The sequence below is a fragment of the Bos javanicus genome, chromosome 5, assembly GCF_032452875.1.
Source record: "Bos javanicus breed banteng chromosome 5, ARS-OSU_banteng_1.0, whole genome shotgun sequence".
NCBI classification, from domain to species: domain Eukaryota; kingdom Metazoa; phylum Chordata; class Mammalia; order Artiodactyla; family Bovidae; genus Bos; species Bos javanicus.
Window position 1 is genome coordinate 59,556,640 of NC_083872.1, and position 5,365 is coordinate 59,562,004.

At 36.3% G+C, this 5,365-nt stretch overlaps 1 pseudogene; it reads right to left on the minus strand.

The window, feature by feature from the left end:
* Positions 1–1,284: 1,284 nt before the first annotated feature.
* Positions 1,285–1,882, minus strand: LOC133248721 (olfactory receptor 6C1-like; annotated as a pseudogene).
* Between the last annotated feature and the right edge of the window lie 3,483 nt (positions 1,883–5,365).

Here is a 5,365-nt window from a genome sequence, read left to right on the forward strand (position 1 = left end):
ATACAGAATGAAGCAGGGCAAAGACTAATCGAGTTTTGCCAAGACAACACACTGCTCATAGCAAACACCCTCTTCCAACAACACAAGAGAAGACTCTACACATGGACATATCCAGATGGTCAATACTGAAATCAAATTAATTATATTCTTTGCAGCTGAAGATGGGGAAGCTCTATGCAGTCAGCAAAAACAAGCCTGGGAGCTGACTATGGCTTGGATCATGAGTTCCTTACTGCCAAATTCAGACTTAAACTGAAGAAAGTAGGGAAAATCACTAGACCATTCAGGTATGCTGCTGCTACTGCAAAGTCACTTCAGTCGTGTCCGACTCTGTGTGACTTCATAGAAATCAAATCCTTTATGATTATTCAGTGGAAGTGACAAATAGATTCAAGGTAATAGATCTGACAAAGTGCCTGAAGAACTATGGATGGAGGTTTGTGACATTCTACAGGAGGCAGTGACCAAGACCATCCTCAAGGAAAAGAAATGCAAAAAGGCAAAATGGTTGTCTGAGGAGGTCTTACGAATAGCTGAGAAAAGTAGAGAAGCAAAAGGCAAAGGAGAAAAGGAAACATATGTCCATTTGAATGCAAAGTTCCCAAGAATAGCAAGCAGAGGTAAGAAAGCCTTCCTCAGTGAACAATGCAAGGAAATTGAGGAAAACCATAGAATGGGAAAGACTAGACATCTCATCAATAAAATTAGAGATGCCAAAGGAACATATCATGCAAAGATGGTAACAATAAAGTACATAAATGGTATGGACCTAATAGAAGCAGAAGATATTAAGAAGAGCTGGCTAGAATACACAGAAGAACTATACAAAAAAGATCTTAATCACCCAGATAACCATGATGATGTGATCACTCAGCTAGAGCCAGACATGCTGGAGTCTGAAGTCAGGTTAGCCTTAGGAAGCATCACTATGAACAAAACTAGTGGAGGTGATGGAAATCCAGTGGAATTCTTTCAATTCCTAAAAGATGATGCTGTTAAAATGTTGCACTAGATATGTCAGTTTTCATTCCAATCCCAAAGAAAGGCAATGCCAAAGAATGTTCAAACTACTGCACAACTGTACTCATATTTGGTAAGATGCTGTCAATAGAAGTATGAGCACTGGAAAATACTTCCAGGGAGACTATGTGAAAATCAATAGACTTTGAAAGCCCTGGTTTTTATTTGATTGCTCATTGTTATGCCTCTAATTTATAAAACAAGGCTTTTAATTTTTCATTTCCTTGAAAAGAGTACAGTCTTCCTGGCCACGTCCATGAAGGCTCACTTGACTTTCAGATTCCTTAGGGTGTAAATAAAGGGGTTCAGCCTGGGGATTACTGAGGTGGTTAGCACAGCCACTCTCTTGCTCAAAGACACCCTGTTCTTTACTGATGGTTTCATGTACATGAAAATGTAGCTGCCATAAGAGATGGAGATGATAATTTGTGGGAAGAACACGTGGAAAAGCCCCTTGTCCTCTGAGTGTTGGAAGAGATCCTCAAAATTGTTCTGATGATATATGGATAAGACAGAATTATTAATACCAAAGTGAACATTAGGGTAAACACAGCAGTGGGAAAGCCCATCATCTCTAGCAGTTTGGTGTCTAAACAAGAAATGTGTGAAAGGGGAAATAATCACAATTAAAATGATCAATGGCATAATCAAGTTGTCTGAACAGCATGAGTGATGAAAAAATGATTAAGGATGAAGCCAGCCAAGAAGCCAAGACAAGTAGTGTGCAGTCTCTATGATTCATGATGTTCATGTAATGCAGCTATTTGCAGATGGAAATGTAATGGTCAGAAGACTTAGTAGCCAGTAGGCAAAACTCAATGACTCCCAAGAGAATGAAAAAGAAAAAAGAAAAATGAGTCATACAATCAGTAAAAGAAAAGTTTTATCTCCTCTAATAATGGTGATAAGGAACTTGGGTATAGTGACAGTTGTGGATGACACCTCTAATATGGAGAAATTTCTGAGGAAGAAATACACGAGGGTCTGTAGGTGGGCATCCAGCAGGGTTAGGGTGATTAATGGTCAGGTTTCCAGTGATGCTGAGCATGTAGATGGTGAGTAGAAAGACACAGCTCACAACGTGAAGTTGTGGGTCATCTGACAGTCCCAGAAGGATAAACTCTTTTATTTCTATGTAGTTTCTCCTTTTCTTCTTCTTTTGAGTATCCTTCAGTGTAAAACGCAAAGAGACTTAAAGAAAAGGAAACTATTCACAGATAGCACTGGAATTTATTTCTGGAAGGACTATGCCATACTAATTTAACTTGGGAAATCTTTGAAAAAACTTATCTTTAATTTTTTTTTTTTTTACTATATGCCAGGGCATATTTTTCATAGAACATTTCTTTTAAAATAACTATTTCACTGATTGAAATGGGGTTAAAAATATACTTAAAATTTTTATCGAAATCACATACTCTAAATGCAAAGATCAGGTTTATTAACCTAGGCTTTTCTATGTATTTGAAATACTGGAATGGAAATGCTATCTGTTGATCTTTTAAATAATTTCCTAAAATATTTCTTTCCCAATGGGAAATTCCTCATCTTTTCTTCAAATTCAGTTAGATTGCATTATTTCCTAATCTTTTATCAGATTTCTTATGTTATTATTTTTCTAGTTAATTTAGAAAAACCAAATATGTCAGGGAAAAGGTCACTCAAATGGGTCTGTCTCCAAAATTAGTCATTGGACTTAAATCTTTCACAATATGAAAGATTTCTAAGTTCTCACTCTGACTCACATCCACCTTCCTAACTTCTGACTCCTTATCTGAATCACACCTAATGGATTCACTATTGTGACCATCTCGAGTATTGGAGCCAGGGTCTGAACTCTGAAATCTAATGTCTGATGATTTGATGTGACAAAGATATAATAATAATAATAGAAATAAAGTGCACAATACACAAAATGAGCTTGAAACATCCTGTAACCACCTCCACCCAGGTCCTTGGAAAAGTTGTCATCTACTAAACTGATCCCTGGTAACAAAAGCTGGGAAACTTGTGTAGAGACTCCAGAGTACAGAAGAGGCAGAGTGGATTTTTCATAGACTGGATCTGTGTCATTGGCTAAGGAAACTAAATTGTATGAATATTTAACATCAAACATAAAACATTATCTTTCAGAGAACATTTTTTTCTTCAAAATCTCTGCCATCTAAATATTATTATTCTCTCTATATGTGTGTGTATATTCTGCTTTCTGTCCTATGTTGCATTTTTATATTTTCCTTTTTTCTACATTGATATTCACTTAGTAAAATCTCTCTTTGGTCAGTATAATAGTATAATTCTTTTTTTGTTCTTTGATAGATTTTTTATTTTTTTTAAGATGTCCAAAATCTGTTTTTGTTTATTGTTTTTTTTTCTTTTTTTCTTTTTTTTTTTTTTAAACTTTACAATATTGGATTGGTTTTGCCATATATCAGCATGAATCTGGCACAGGTATACACGTGTTCCACATCCTGAACCCTCCTCCCTCCCCATACCATCCCTCTGGGTCATCCCAGTACACCAGCCCCAAGCATCCAGTATCATGCATTGAACCTGGACTGGCGACTTGTTTCATATATGATATTATACATGTTTCAATGCCATTCTCCCAATCATCCCACCCTCTCCCTCTCCTACAGAGTTCACAAGACTATTCTATACATTTTTGCTGTCTCATATACAGGGTTATTGTTACCATCTTTCTAAATTCCATATATATGCATTAGTATACTGTATTGGTGTTTTTCTTTCTGGCTTACTTGGCTCTCTATAATCGGCTCCAGTTTCATCTGCCTCATTAGAACGGATTCAAATGTATTATTTTTAATGGCTAAGTAATACTCCATTGTGTATATGTACCAGAGCTTTCTTATCCATTCATCTGCTGATGGACATCTAGGTTGTTTCCATGTCCTGGCTATTATAAACAGTGCTGCGATGAACATTGGGGTACACGTGTCTCTTTCAATTCTGGTTTCCTCAGTGTGTATGCCCAGCAGTGGGATTGCTGGGTCATAAGGCAGTTTTATTTCCAGTTTTTTAAGGAATCTCCACACTGTTCTCCATAGTGGCTGTACTAGTTTGCATTCCCACCAACAGTGTAAGAGGGTTCCCTTTTCTCCACACCCTCTCCAACATTTATTGCTTGTAGACTTTTGGATCGTAGCCATTCTGACTGGTGTGAAATGGTACCTCATAGTGGTTTTGATTTGCATTTCTCTCCATTGTATATTATTGCCTTTGTCAAAGATAAGGTGTCCATAGGTGCATGGGTTTATCTCTAGGATTTCTATTTTGTTCCATTGATCTATATTTCTGTCTTTGTGCCAGTACCATACTGTCTTGATGACTATGGCTTTGTAGTAGAGCCTGAAGTCAGGTAGGTTGATTCCTCCAGTTCCATTCTTCTTTCTCAAGATTGCTTTGGCTATTTGAGGTTTTTTGTATTTCCATACAAATTGTGACATTATTTGTTCTAGCTCTGTGAAGAATACCGTTGGTAGCTTGACAGGGATTGCAATGAATCTATAGATTACTTTTAGTAGTATGCTCTTTTTCAGTACATTGATTCTTCCTATCCATGAACATGGTATATTTCTGCATCTATTAGTGTCCCCTTTGATTTCTTTCACCAGTGTTTTATACTTTTCTATATATAGGTCTTTAGTTTCTTTAGGTAGATATATTCCTAAGTATTTTATTCTTTCCATTGCAATGGTGAATGGAATTGTTTCCTTAATTTCTCTTTCTATTTTCTCATTATTAATGTATAGGAATGCAAGGGATTTCTGTGTGTTGATTTTATATCCTGCAACTTTACTATAATCATTGATTAGTTCTAGTAATTTTCTGGTGGAGTCTTTAGGGTTTTCTATGTAGAGGATCATGTCATCTGCAAACAGTGAGAGTTTTACTTCTTCTTTTCCAATTTGAATTCCTTTTATTTCTTTTTCTGCTCTGATTGCTGTGGCCAAAACTTCCAAAACTATGTTGAATAGTAATGGTGAAAGTGGGCACCCTTGTCTTGTTCCTGACTTTAGGGGAAATGATTTCAATTTTTCACCATTGAGGATAATGTTCGCTGTGGGTTTGTCATATATAGGTTTTATTATGTTGAGGTATGTTCCTTCTATTCCTGCTTTCTGGAAGGTTTTTATCATAAATGAATGTTGGATTTTGTCAAAGGCTTTCTCTGCATCTGTTGAGATAATCATATGGTTTTTATTTTTCAATTTGTTAATATCGTGTATTACTTTGATTTGCGGATACTGAAGAATCCTTGCATCCCTGGGATAAAGCCCACTTGGTCATGGTGTATGATCTCTTTAATGTGTTGTTGGATTCT